Source organism: Lissotriton helveticus, chromosome 12 (assembly GCF_964261635.1).
Source record: "Lissotriton helveticus chromosome 12, aLisHel1.1, whole genome shotgun sequence".
Lineage (NCBI taxonomy): Eukaryota > Metazoa > Chordata > Amphibia > Caudata > Salamandridae > Lissotriton > Lissotriton helveticus.
Genome location: NC_136073.1, coordinates 470,948,289 through 470,962,666, shown reverse-complemented (window position 1 = coordinate 470,962,666; position 14,378 = coordinate 470,948,289). Strand labels below are relative to the sequence as shown.

The 14,378-nt window shown below is 44.7% G+C and overlaps 1 protein-coding gene across 1 annotated transcript in view; it reads left to right on the top strand.

The window, feature by feature from the left end:
* The first annotated feature begins 1,957 nt into the window (after positions 1 to 1,957).
* OSGIN1 (oxidative stress induced growth inhibitor 1) overlaps positions 1,958 to 14,378 on the top strand; it is a 45,235-nt gene continuing 32,814 nt past the window's right edge. Inside the window, exon 1 of the mRNA XM_078670795.1 lies at positions 1,958 to 2,221. The gene's annotated coding sequence lies outside the window, so the exon portion shown is untranslated. The remainder of the gene's footprint in view (positions 2,222 to 14,378) is intronic.

The window sequence follows — 14,378 nt, the reverse complement described above, 5'->3', positions numbered from 1 at the left end:
TTCCACCAGGCACACACACCACCAGCCGCCATTGCAGCAGGCAGGCTCTTCTCAGAGTTGCTTGGTAAATATGTGTTTGATGCCTGGGAGGAAGTGGGTCGAGTTTCCTTAAACCATGCTGAGTATGCAGGTGCAGTGCATGAACTCCTGTGTGAGTGAGTCATGCTGCCTGGGGGTCACTCACTCCTCACTTGTAAATTGTGCCTGCACTAGGCTTTTTCTCATTTGCAAAGTTTGGTGCATGCGCACAGCTAGGCAGCCCTGACACCCTCGGGAATCACTGCTTCCTACAACCAGAATGGAAACAAAATTCAGAGCAATGAAAGCAAGTTCATTTGATCCAAAGAACTGTTAACAAAAAAACATGTCCAGCTATTATAGATCGGGCAACTTAAACAAAACAGCAACATAAAACAAACAAGCATTGGCACAGCCAATAGGTCTCACTTTTTGGACCCTGTAAGTATTTAATTATGCAGCAGAATATCCTTAGTGCAACAATTAGGGTGACCAACCGTCCGTAAATTTCACGGACCGTCCGTCATTTTAATATGATGTCTGTAAGGCGTCCGTAATTTGGTGTCCCAAAATTACGGACGCCTTACAGACATCATACTAAAATCGAAATAGGAAATTTCAGAGAGGAATGCTGTTTTCCTGTGAGAGGCCCCATTACTTTAAGATTTCACTCGGGGCCTCTCGCACTTATCTTTTAAAGTAACTGAAGAGGCTGTCTGCAGCAGCCCCTTGGACTGGCCCATTGTCATTCTAAGACTGCAGCTGATTAGCACTTACAGAATGACAATGGGCCCAATTGCAGTGACAGCATGTGGTGATCCTTCTCCTACATCCGACTAGGGCAAATCACTTTGCTTTTGTCTTGGCGCCATGCTGGAGAAAATAAAAATAAAATAACTAACAGCGTTTTCACTGTACATTTAAAAGTCAGATTTTAATATACAAATAAATCTTGATTGCGGAAAGGGCCTGATGTCGCTTTGCAAAGCTGCGCACAAAATGAAAAACTGTGGAGTGCACGATTGTCTTAACTTTATATGAACTTATTTTGACTTGTATTTATGTTGGTTATCTATTTACTTACTTATATATTATTGTGTGACCTCCCCTGATATGTCACTAAAACTTATGTTTTTATGTTTTGTCCCAAATTTTTGTCCGGAATATGGACCTTCTGTCCTGAATTTTTTTCCTGAATTTTGACCCTTTGTCCTGAATTTTTACACTGACCGTCCTGAATTTGTACCCATGCCAGTTGGTCAGCCTAGCAACAATACCAACTGTTGCATGGCTAAACACTTATAAGGGCCTAAATGCGAGACCTATTGGCTATGCCAATGCTTGTTTCTTGTTTGCACTCGCGCATATTTTGTTTTCTTGGTTGGTACTTATTTTATTAATTTCGTTACCAGTTGTAGCCCTCACTTGCTCCCATGAAACGACCGCTGATGGTTACTTATTCGCTCTGCTCGTTATTCCCCCACCATACCGTGCTTCTCATCGCCTTTATGAGTTTCTGCTAATTGCTTCCCGTGTTTATTTTGCCTCAGCCAGCGTCACTGTTTATTTATTCAGTTACCTCATATTTATCCGTACACACTCGAGAGACCCTCCCTCCGTAGGATATAATTATGATACCTTCAGTGTGCTGTACTGCCACGAAGCTTTTTTTCCCAATACAAAAAAATAAATGCATGCAGTTTTGCTCCAAACTTCATTACTCAGGTACAGAAAATGATTTTAATTTCATTCTTGCCCTGGTGGAAAACTTTATGCATCAGGGCACGGCCGATCCAACAACTAATCCAGGGCATTGTTTTTAAGGGGAGAGTCTGAGGACACCATTTCTGCCAACCCAGTGAAAGTTTGAGCTTTTGTTCCACTGTTTGTAGTTTTTTTCTTAATACAGGCTGGCAGCTCTCAGATTGCCTTCTCATTCAGTGTGTGCATTATGTCAGAGTAATCCGTCCCCCAGCTCATTCGTCGGCTTGGTAACACGTTTGCTGCTGAGTCATGCTTATGTGCGTAATTTTCCTAGCCGGGCCACGCCCCCTCCTCTATAAACTACAGTACCTGTCACGGCCGTACTTAACCACGCGCGGCGGAGTTCAGAGAGCGTGTTTCAGCACCGGATGCCGGCGGCGCGAGCTTTGGACGGACGCACGCGCTCTCTCGAAGATTTCCCTGCCCTCGCAGTTGTAAGGTAAGACAAAAACTGCAATCCGAGTGTGAGTGAGCGGTACTCGCACGGCTCGGTCTTAAGGCCTGCTAAACGAAGCAGTGTCTTGCCTTTGCCGGTTGAGCTGTGAGTTCCCAGGGAGGCAGGGCACCGGATCCAGCCTTCGTCGAATCTGGATGATGCAAGTAGAGCTTGCTGTGTGAATCCAGTCCGGGGTTTGTAGCTCACTTTCATTCATCCAGGACAGCAGAAGCCGGTTAAACAGTTCTTCCATCTAGCTATTGGGGCCAGTTGCGAGAATACTATTCATTTTGTAAATCAAGCCTGAGGGAGTATACTCTTTTAAAAAAAGGGAAACCTATTTTAATATAGAAAACTGTAAATATCTATTTTATTTGTGTCTCCATCAGACATTATCCAACAGTCGTCGAGACGTTCCACAGCCAACCCGTTTTTTGCAAGTTGTCGCTTCCTCGTGCTTAGTAGGAAAGTTGACGTATGAACATTTCCAGCTAAGTTCACAAAAAATTTAAATATGAAAATGTGTAGGCAAACAAACGACACTGGTAGCAAAAAACAATCGTGAAATCTTTTAGTAAATCTACAATACCTAAAGATCGTTATTTGAATTCCTCCACACGTTTGTGATTCTTAAATCTCTGTGCTAAAATATTTATTTCTCATCACGGACATCTGCTTTCGTGTGGAAAGAGTTCCGGGTGATGTAGTCTTGTTGAGCTCCCGTTAAATGAATGAGACTAACGCGCTTGATTGCAATGATTTGTAGGTAAAAGTCCTAGACTTTGAGTGAGGCGAACACCTAGGGAATTTTGGTGGTGTGGGTGGAGGGGGGAGCGTGGGGGAGCTCAGGCGTGCGATTTGAATTATTAGAAAGTTGCAGGTTTTCATGCAGGTGCAAATAACTTCACTGTGACAAGTTGGTATAGGCTCCATGGCGATAAAACTAAATAACATCAGGATTTCAAAATGGGATAACTTCATGGTTGCGGTCTGATTAACCCGAAGGTCGCTTACTTGGTTTGTCCTGTGCTCAAAGGTTCATATGGTGGCAGGATGGAATAATCTCTTTGTTGCAGTTGTAAAGAATATTGCAGTCACAGATGTAGATAACCGAAGGCCGACAGGTTCAACTTGCCCAGAGCTCTGTCTGCGAAAATCCTCAGTGTCAATATTACCTCAGAGCCACAGGAGTGTTTAAGGTCAAGGAATGCAAATTACCTCTTCTTTGTGTTGTGCTTAAAGTACTTGCACATCCCGGTTTTGTCAGTGTTGCAAATAGCACTCATTAGAATTAAATTGGACTGGTGGTGTAGTCAGGAGAAGGTTGTAAGGCTCAGCTAACTGACTACAGACACCTGCAGAAGGTACATCATTCAGATGTCTATCTCATTAACTGCCCCTTGGCTGTCATGTCGAATAGAAGACCATTAGTTCATATCGTAATATATATTATTATCTTTTACATATTGAGTGAGTTTCAATTTTTGCTTCTAATTTTAATTATATCAAAATGTGGTCAGTACAAGCACACATCGGATTAAAAACGAGGAGATGCTGTGTTACTGAACATCACAAAAGCCAAATGCTTCACTTGGCTCCCTAATGCTTCTAAGCACTGTTCTGTTTTTGTGAAATACATTGTCTGGAATGACGTTGTCTTTCTTTGAGGCACATCTTAAAACGGGGAGATAAAAGGACCAGAGTTAAATGTAAGGTTATCTAAGGCCTCGTTGCCACACTGCAGTGGCCAACCCCTGGCAGAAAGAGCACTGGGACAAGCAGGATCTTAGAGATAACATGGTTTTTCATATCTGGGGCAGAGAGGCCCCAGGCATTGCTAACCCCACAGTGTTCATGTCCCTGGCCTGTTCACGCCTTAAAAGTTGTGAGTGCTTGTATTGTGACCCATGGAGCCACATTGTCCCTATACTTCGACTGATGTGTATCTAGAGCATTCATCCCTGATGAAGGTGTAAAAACTAAAAAATGGCCAACATGCCTTAGTCGTCCAAGTCGTGTTTTTGTGCAGCTTACATTAAAAAGTGCTATTGTACTGTAACATTTCTGTAGCACTTACTAGCCTTCCGCGGAGTGCTGAAGCCCTTACTGGCACGGATGGTAAGCTACACCACGTGGGAATGTGGCTGGGAGGGTGCGTTCCTTGTTTTGAGCCTTTGAGGGAAGTAGTTGTATGTTGTGCAGGATGAGTCCCAAAGTGCAGTTATCGCGTTATTAAGGATAGTGTGCTTGACATTGTGATCGAATGGAATGTGAGAGTTAAAAGCACACCTATAGATGTGTGGTATGTACGCCGGCAGTTCTGGTTAGCTCTGCATTTCCCCATATGATATATATGTTAGGCAGAGGCCTAAAGAAGTAAAACAAGTTGCATTTTATAATAAACTAGCTTACCTGTTGCGCGTTGCTGCGATCTCAGAAGAAAGGAAATTCAAGGAAACTTGTTATGATAACATTCAATTTCAAAGTGTCGTTTTCATTCTATATATTGATTCGAGTGCTTGTGGATACACTATATTTTTAGGTCTCGTGACCTACAATGCGCGCAAGCGCATTGAGGAGCGAGAATTCAAGTGCTCGAAATCCTCGTCAAACCAAGGGCTTCGTTCCTTGCGGTTTTCTTGAAGTTCACGTGGCCACAGGCACGCGCTTTTGGGCCATAAACTCTGTTCCCCACAGCCTTACATTCATTTCTCCTCCCCCTCCCCAGCCAGCTTCCCCCAGGCCGTAGCAGCACTCCTCCCACAACAGCACCTCCCCTCTCTCTCCCCGCAAACACAGATTTACTTTAATTTCTCCTCCCCCTCCCCAGCCATGCCGAATTCTCCTCCCACCTCCCACGGCCGTCCTTTCTGCCCGCACGAGCCTTCTCTTCTCTCTGCTCTCCCCTCAGGCGCCGTGACATACTTCAAAGGCTTATCACTTCACACGGCCGCAGGCCGTGCAACCAGAGCACTTCAGTTGGTGCGCAGCCCCCCTCCCAGCACTGCCTTGTTACTCTCGGCAGCCAACTTTCGTTTCATGGTGGAACAAACCTCACTGATAACACTTCACACGGCCGCAGGCCGTGCAACCAGAGCACTTCCGTTGGTGCGCAGCCCCCCTCCCAGCACTGCCTTGTTACTCTCGGCAGCCAACTTTCGTTTCATGGTGGAACAAACCTCACTGATAACTATCGTCTATTGTAGCGAACAAAAACAGGTTCAACTTGTGACTTCAGGCGCTACACGCATCTTTGCAGGGTGTGTGCACAACCTAACGCCATTTTTTGTAGCTACCTTTACGAGTATCATTGGGTATTACGACCCTGTCTATGTGCCTTGAAGTAGCATCCTGATGGCTTAAGGCGCTTGCTCACAAGTCCGCACTCGATGCACTCTCTTATCTTCTCCTTCCTGCTACCCAGGCTCCGCATTTCACCCATTGAAATAACTTTAGAGCAGCATAAAAGGGTATACAAACAAAGTAATGTAACTAAACAGAACATATATTCTTAACTAAATGTGGCATATAGATGGATAATATATGGAACGTATGTAAGCATAACATACCATATGTAGAGTGCAGAGTGCAGATTCAGAGTGCAGTGTGCAGATTGTGAGTGCAGATTGTGAGTGCAGATTGTGAGTGCAGATTGAGAGTGCAGATTGAGAGTGCAGATTGAGAGTGCAGATTGAGAGTGCAGATTGAGAGTGCAGATTGAGAGTGCAGATTGAGAGTGCAGATTGAGAGTGCAGATTGAGAGTGCAGATTGATAGTGCAGATTGAGAGTGCAGATTGAGAGTGCAGATTCAGAGTGCAGATTGAGAGTGCAGATTCAGAGTGCAGATTCAGAGTGCAGATTCAGAGTGCAGATTCAGAGTGCAGATTCAGAGTGCAGATTGTGAGTGCAGATTGTGAGTGCAGAGTGCAGATTGTGAGTGCAGAGTGCAGATTGTGAGTGCAGATTCAGAGTGCAGATTCAGAGTGCAGCGTGCAGATTTAGAGTGCAGATTGTGAGTGCAGAGTGCAGATTGTGAGTGCAGAGTGCAGATTGTGAGTGCAGATTCAGAGTGCAGATTTAGAGTGCAGATTGTGAGTGCAGAGTGCAGATTCAGAGTGCAGATTCAGAGTGCAGAGTGCAGATTTAGAGTGCAGATTGTGAGTGCAGAGTGCAGATTCAGAGTGCAGATTCAGAGTGCAGATTGTGAGTGCAGAGTGCAGATTCAGAGTGCAGATTCAGAGTGCAGATTTAGAGTGCAGAGTGCAGATTTAGAGTGCAGATTCAGAGTGCAGATTTAGAGTGCAGAGTGCAGATTTAGAGTGCAGATTCAGAGTGGAGATTCTGAGTGGAGATTCTGAGTGGAGATTCTGAGTGGAGATTCAGAGTGCAGATTCAGAGTGCAGATTCAGAGTGCAGATTCAGAGTGCAGAGTGCAGATTCAGAGTGCAGATTCAGAGTGCAGATTCAGAGTGCAGATTCAGAGTGCAGATTCAGAGTGCAGAGTGCAGATTCAGAGTGCAGAGTGCAGATTGTGAGTGCAGAGTGCAGATTCAGAGTGCAGATTCAGAGTGCAGATTCAGAGTGCAGATTCAGAGTGCAGATTCAGAGTGCAGGTTCAGAGTGCAGGTTCAGAGTGCAGGTTCAGAGTGCAGGTTCAGAGTGCAGGTTCAGAGTGCAGGTTCAGAGTGCAGGTTCAGAGTGCAGGTTCAGAGTGCAGATTCAGAGTGCAGATTCAGAGTGCAGATTCAGAGTGCAGGTTCAGAGTGCAGGTTCAGAGTGCAGGTTCAGAGTGCAGGTTCAGAGTGCAGGTTCAGAGTGCAGGTTCAGAGTGCAGATTCAGAGTGCAGAGTGCAGATTCAGAGTGCAGATTCAGAGTGCAGATTCAGAGTGCAGATTCAGAGTGCAGATTCAGAGTGCAGAGTGCAGATTCAGAGTGCAGAGTGCAGATTCAGAGTGCAGAGTGCAGATTCAGAGTGCAGATTGTGAGTGCAGAGTGCAGATTCAGAGTGCAGATTCAGAGTGCAGATTCAGAGTGCAGATTCAGAGTGCAGGTTCAGAGTGCAGGTTCAGAGTGCAGGTTCAGAGTGCAGGTTCAGAGTGCAGGTTCAGAGTGCAGGTTCAGAGTGCAGGTTCAGAGTGCAGGTTCAGAGTGCAGGTTCAGAGTGCAGGTTCAGAGTGCAGGTTCAGAGTGCAGGTTCAGAGTGCAGGTTCAGAGTGCAGGTTCAGAGTGCAGGTTCAGAGTGCAGGTTCAGAGTGCAGATTCAGAGTGCAGATTCAGAGTGCAGATTCAGAGTGCTGAGTGCAGGTTCAGAGTGCAGGTTCAGAGTGCAGGTTCAGAGTGCAGGTTCAGAGTGCAGATTCAGAGTGCAGATTCAGAGTGCAGAGTGCAGATTCAGAGTGCAGGTTCAGAGTGCAGGTTCAGAGTGCAGATTCAGAGTGCAGATTCAGAGTGCAGATTCAGAGTGCAGAGTGCAGATTGTGAGCGCAGAGTGCAGATTGTGAGCGCAGAGAGCAGATTGTGAGTGCAGATTGTGAGTGCAGAGTGCAGATTGTGAGTGCAGATTGTGAGTGCAGATTGTGAGTGCAGAGTGCAGATTCAGAGTGCAGATTCAGAGTGCAGATTCAGAGTGCAGATTCAGAGTGCAGATTCAGAGTGCAGATTCAGAGTGCAGAGTGCAGATTCAGAGTGCAGGTTCAGAGTGCAGGTTCAGAGTGCAGATTCAGAGTGCAGATTCAGAGTGCAGAGTGCAGATTCAGAGTGCAGAGTGCAGATTGTGAGCGCAGAGAGCAGATTGTGAGTGCAGAGTGCAGATTGTGAGTGCAGATTGTGAGTGCAGAGTGCAGATTCAGAGTGCAGATTCAGAGTGCAGATTCAGAGTGCAGATTCAGAGTGCAGATTCAGAGTGCAGATTCAGAGTGCAGATTCAGAGTGCAGATTCAGAGTGCAGAGTGCGAGTGCAGAGTGTAGATTGTGAGTGCAGAGTGTAGATTGTGAGTGCAGAGTGCAGATTCAGAGTGCAGATTCAGAGTGCAGATTCAGAGTGCAGAGTGCAGAGTGCAGATTGTGAGCGCAGAGTGCAGATTGTGAGCGCAGAGAGCAGATTGTGAGTGCAGATTGTGAGTGCAGAGTGCAGATTGTGAGTGCAGATTGTGAGTGCAGAGTGCAGATTCAGAGTGCAGATTCAGAGTGCAGATTCAGAGTGCAGATTCAGAGTGCAGATTCAGAGTGCAGATTCAGAGTGCAGAGTGCGAGTGCAGAGTGTAGATTGTGAGTGCAGAGTGCAGATTCAGAGTGCAGAGTGCACATTGAGAGTGCACATTGAGAGTGCAGATTCAGAGTGCAGAGTGCAGATTCAGAGTACAGATTCAGATTGCAGATTCAGAGTGCAGATTCAGAGTGCAGATTCAGAGTGCAGAGTGCAGTTGCAGAGAGAACTCAGCAGCACCACCACAGCATCACTCAGCAGCACCACAGCATCACTCAGCACCACCACAGCATCACTCAGCACCACCACAGCATCACTCAGCACACCACAGCACCACCACAGCACCACTCAGCGCAATCCCAGCATCACTCAGCACCACCACAGCATCACTCCGCGACATCACAGCATCAATCTGTGCAACCATTCAACAACAACTGGTTCAATTATGTTCTCTCAATGTTTCAAGCTTTATTACAAATGTCACAAAAAGATGTTATTTCACTTCTGTTCTTGGATTTTCATCACAATAAAATACACTGAACATAATCTTCACAAACGTTATTTACAAAAGTTTAAGCTATTGCCAATATAAATTACAATCACTTTTATTTAAGTATTCATTATTTTAAAAAATTAAAAGCCGTTGCTATTTGTAATATCAATACATCTAAGTCACGTAAATACAAAACATGTTGCATTACAAATGCTATAGTCGTCACATGTGCGAAAGTTATAACTATTGGCATTGAAAATGACAAAGCTATTAATTTAGCTATTTTCAAAATCAACACATAAATAAAAAAATTGTCATTTACAAGACCAATAGCTCAAACTTTCATAATGCGAGACCTATTGTATTGCAAATGCTTGTTTGTTTTTCCGTCTAGTGCGTACACAAATAAATCAGAAGGTTTTCCGACGTGTGAGCTGGCCACATACAGTTGTCCATGTGAGAAGCACGGATTCTCCAAATCCAGTCCACACATTTGCAGCGATTGTCCTTGTGCTTTGTTGATGGTCATTGCAAAAGCGAGTCACACCGGAAACTGTAAACGTTTATCGGTATTCGAAAGATTATGAGGGCCCTGGGGGGGCGATATTTAAATAACAATTATGCCAGAAGCCTTCGCGGGAGTGTACTCAACAACTTCCCAAAGTTTCATGGCGATCGGATGAATGGTGTAGTAATGCATAAAGGACAAACAGACAGACATACATTAGTTTTTATATATATATATAGATAAGATAATGGATTTACTAAGGAGTATAGTACATTTTCCACAATATCATGAACATAGTTAACTCTGCCGCTGTGTTCCATCCTTTATTTCTGTATACCTTCCACTACCAGAGTCCACCCCATTATGATATTAGTCTTTGTTGCCACAAATGACCCATTTATTGCCACTTATTCTCATTCTGTTCCACAGGAGACCTAGGGCCAGATTTGGAGTTTGGCAGATAGATGAATGCCTGTCAGGGCCCTGGAGTACTTAACTCTCTGGCCCTGAATGACATCTAACCTGCCAAATTTCGAGATATTCAGTTTTTTCCCAGGGTGTTGGGGTCATTATTAAATTACTTCCTGTGTAGAATAATCATGTTTTTTCCTGCCATGTAGCACCAGGGGGAAAAGTAAGTAATTACAGTCTACCCTACATGGGGTGGATTGAGTAATGCCCTTCCTCTGACGGCCCATATGGCTGTTTGAAGAAGTATACTCTATCACGTTTTCGACTGAGTACCCTACCTGCAGTTCTAAATTAAGCCCTTAGTCTTTGCCAATCTGTACCATCCTTTTTCAGCGGCGACTCCTCCGCTGTGGTGGAGGAACATCCACATCCACCAACAGCCCCAAAACATTAAAAATAAATAATAAACACTTGTTTATTATTGTTTTTGTTGTCGGAGCCGAGGCTTGAGGGGTAGGGCCAGAGATGACAGAATGGTGGAGGAGTGTTTTGCACTGTAATCAGCGCGCATGACTGTTTGGCCGGCTGTCTCAGGACGGCCAAACCGCCATGCGCACTGAAGCTCTCTCCAACCACAGCTGCCTTGCTTGGTTGGAGAGAGCAGACAGAGGCTCCCAGTCTACCTAGGAGTGCAAATCCACAGCGCACAGGCCAATCCTGATGCTTCTTTCAGGCAGTGTCAGGATTGACTGCAGATAATTCTAAGAGATTGTGCCTGCAGTGCACAGAGCCATATTGGAGTGTCTGAGTATAATCGGAGCATGGATGCAGGTAAGTTATTTTAATTTTTTGTTTTCCACCCTGTCCCCCCACCCCGTCTCCTCTTTGCCCAGATTCCTGCTGCTACTGTTCTTTCTCACAGAACATGAATCATTTGCCACAGTATTCCAGCCTTTGCAGGGCACTCATTTTATTTATCACTATTTAACATTCCAGTACAGGTCTAATTCTTTGCCGCGTTGTTTCATTCTTTGCCGCGTTGTTCCACAACCTTGTTTGCACATTTACCCCATTCCTACTAACGTTTACCATCCTTTACACAGAATCCAATTCTTTGCCACATTATTATTTCCTTTGTTTCATTGCCAGAGTAGTCTGTCCTGGGCCCCACAGTATGTGAGTTCTGTGGCATATTATGCTATACAAATGCATCTTTTCTCATAATAGTCAGTTCTTTTCCTCAGTAATTCATCCTTTAACACAGCGTGCCTATCATTTGCAACATTGTATCCCAAGTTGCAGTAAACCCCTTCTCAACCCTCATGGCAGTGCACTGTTTTTACATAACAGCAGGGCAGTTATTGCAGTGATACAGCACCCTTCACAAACTCACTCCACTGTATCATCATGGAATGCTACTCTTTGCTTTAGTACAAACCACTTTTCCCACTGTGTACTAGATATCACCATACCATATAATTTTTTTTTCCACATTAAATCCAATATTTGGCAAGCTGTGTTATCTCTGCCATGGCAACACCGTTTTTAGGTCGAGCTTAGAGTAGTGCATGCGCTGCTTGCTCGACTTTTAGTAAGGGGGTTTTTAAAGTGCTACCCACAAGCTTTTCCTGGCCTCAAGCTTGCGTGCACACGTGCAGCCGCCATCTGCCTTTTTTATCTCTTCCTTCGCATGCCCATTACTTTCACTTTCGCGGCCGTGTCACGTTCACAGCCACGTGGCCATTGCTTGTCTTGTTTTAAAAAGAATACCAAATTGTACTGTTGGACGTTTTTAGCAGCCTCTGTGTCACGTGGACACAGGTGTACATCTGGACGGGCACTTCCTACTCTCGCGCCAAGACTATATATCTGCAGGGGCAGCTCAGATGACATCACTGGTCTTCTGCTGAGGGGGCAATATGGCAAAAAAGTTCTAACTCTGATATGTTTCACGGGCAGCTGTTGCACACAGTTTGTGGTGTTTAACCAGCAGTTTGTGCGCAGGGTGCACACTCGTGACTAACGACAGAAGCTCACCCTGCATCAAGGCATGCGTCATGTCTTGCTATCAGTCGGACTTTAGTTACCCGCAGCTTCCAGGCGGACCCTTGTCTCAACCCTCATCAGTGTTTCACTGTGCACAGCCCACACCTGACTGTCCCTGTGCTTCTGTTTAGGGCCCTGATCTGTTGACTGGCTCTGATGCACCCGCCTCCTTTTGAAAATAAACCACCCTGCTCTCAGGGACATTGTTAGCTCTAAACAAGAACTGATTTTGCTGGTTGTTTTTCTTGCTGTACAACTTTGCATGTATGTTAATACTAAACTAAGACTTGGGTTCAGGAAATACTCGATATTTTGAGTTTACGTAACTCATAAGACATGATGAACCGACAGTTTGAAAACAGACGCAACACTAAAAGGTGCAAATTATGGTGGCAATCCGGCATGCAACACCCATAGGACTCAAAGGGCTTTAGCCCCCCCCCCTCGTGTGTGGCAGCCCAGGCTGAGACGCTTCCTGAGCACGCACACAGCCCCACCCGAGTATTTCAGAGGTCTTTAAAAGACCATTTGCATGTTAATGAGGCTTTGTTGTTCTTTCGCCGCTTCCAGAGCCCCTGCCCCTCTACTCTGCCAATTGCTGGAAGAATTAGCCCCAATTTTTTTCTTAGCTACACCCAGCCCCCAACCCCGAAATTTGACTCTAGTTGCGCCTCTGGTGAAAATCAACTTTCCGTTTTTTAGTGTACCATTCGTTGACCCTCTTGCAGCTCAAAATCCGCCTTTTATTGTGAGGTGCCAGTTCCCTTGTAATTCATGCAAAGTGGGCATATCTGGAGCGGAACACCTCAAACACCGCTAGGTTTTGGCAAAGTAAAAGCCAGATCAGCTAAAGGAGGCCATGACTTTGGCCCACATTCTTACTACAGGTGAAACCAGAGGCAGGCAAACGGACAAGCAGTAAATCGCCTGATACGCCTTCCTGCACGGAAAATGTGGGATTTAAGAGGAGACACACATCCTACTGAGTTCCCCCCTGTGTGTTTGTGTTCACATAGAAATTTGACTACTAGACGATGTAGATTAAGTACAAATCTTACACTATACAACGCTGGTAGGCCTTTGCGCCATAGGGTATGGCTGAATGCCACACATATCAGACATTTCTGAATGCAAGCACCACTAGTGACATCTGTGGGTGACTCTGTGAATGTAGTGCAGTGCACGTTTCTAACGTCTGTGCAGTGCATTCACTCATTCCTAGTTAATCCACACAAACACATAAAGATTAGGCAATCCCCTTCATTTGAACCCTTTTTCCTCATTAGGGTCCTGAGTACAGAGTATTACTATTCAACCATGTCCCCCCCCCCATTCACAATACTGAGATAAAGCAGACTTGGCGAATTCATGATTTAAAATAAGAAAACATGTATGATGCCATATTTTACTCAAAGATGAGCCATCATGCTCCAAATCATATTTGAATAATCTATTATCTGATCTTGGCCCCAAATGCAACAAGCATTTGCAATGCAATAGGTCGCGCCGTTGGGACCTTATAAGTGTTCAGCCATGCAACAGTGGATGTTGTAGCACCAAGGATATTGTGCTGGATAACTAAACACTTATAAGGTCCCAAATGCGAGACCTATTGGCTATGCCAATGCTTGTTATGCCATGGTATTGCTTTCTTTGACTCCTTATCAAACACCCTTTTCCACACCATGTTATTTTTCATTGCATGTCCGCTTTTACCACAGTATACCCGTTCATTGCCACATTATTTTATTTGCCACGTTATTGATTTTTTTGCCGTGGTATTTTCACACTCCCAATTGCATGCCATTCATATACAGAATGGTATCCTGCATAGTTATTAATTTACCACAGTTGCCACATACTATCTGAAGCGTAATTTGCAGAAAATAAAAAATGGCTGGTACTCAGTTGGTTCCCAAGTTATTAAAATTGCTGCACACAGGATGCAACACCACACCAAACACTTTGCAAAAGTTAATTGGGCACTTTATAGCTGTGAATTACTGTAATTGGGCATTAAACTGGGTGGTAATTTGGCTCAAGTAGTGCAACATTGTTAAAATGTCAAAATAATGCTTAATAACCACACAGAATGTGGCCTATAATGTCACATCTTTTGCCTTTTCCTGCACGCTCTACCACATAATTTGTTCCTTTGCTTCCTGATATTTCCTGAGTCCCTGGTTCTATTCTATTCTAGACATGCCTATGTGTGTTTCTTCTAGGAGTCAAAGCCATGGTTCTTCAGTATTTCGTGTATGAGGCTCAAAATATGGAACATCAAGGTTCTGTGAAACAATATTTCTGTTGCAGCGCTAAGGGCACCTGGGAAATTTCATTACCGCCTAAACTTCATAATTCTTTTTAAAAATCGACCAATTTCCCAGCTAAAGTGCATGTTTTCAGAAATATCTGGCAGTAGGCACACTATGTGCCCTGCTTTCTGTACCAGTTGCTCATGCCTTTTCCCAGTTTGCGGGTGGCTGCAAAGCCTA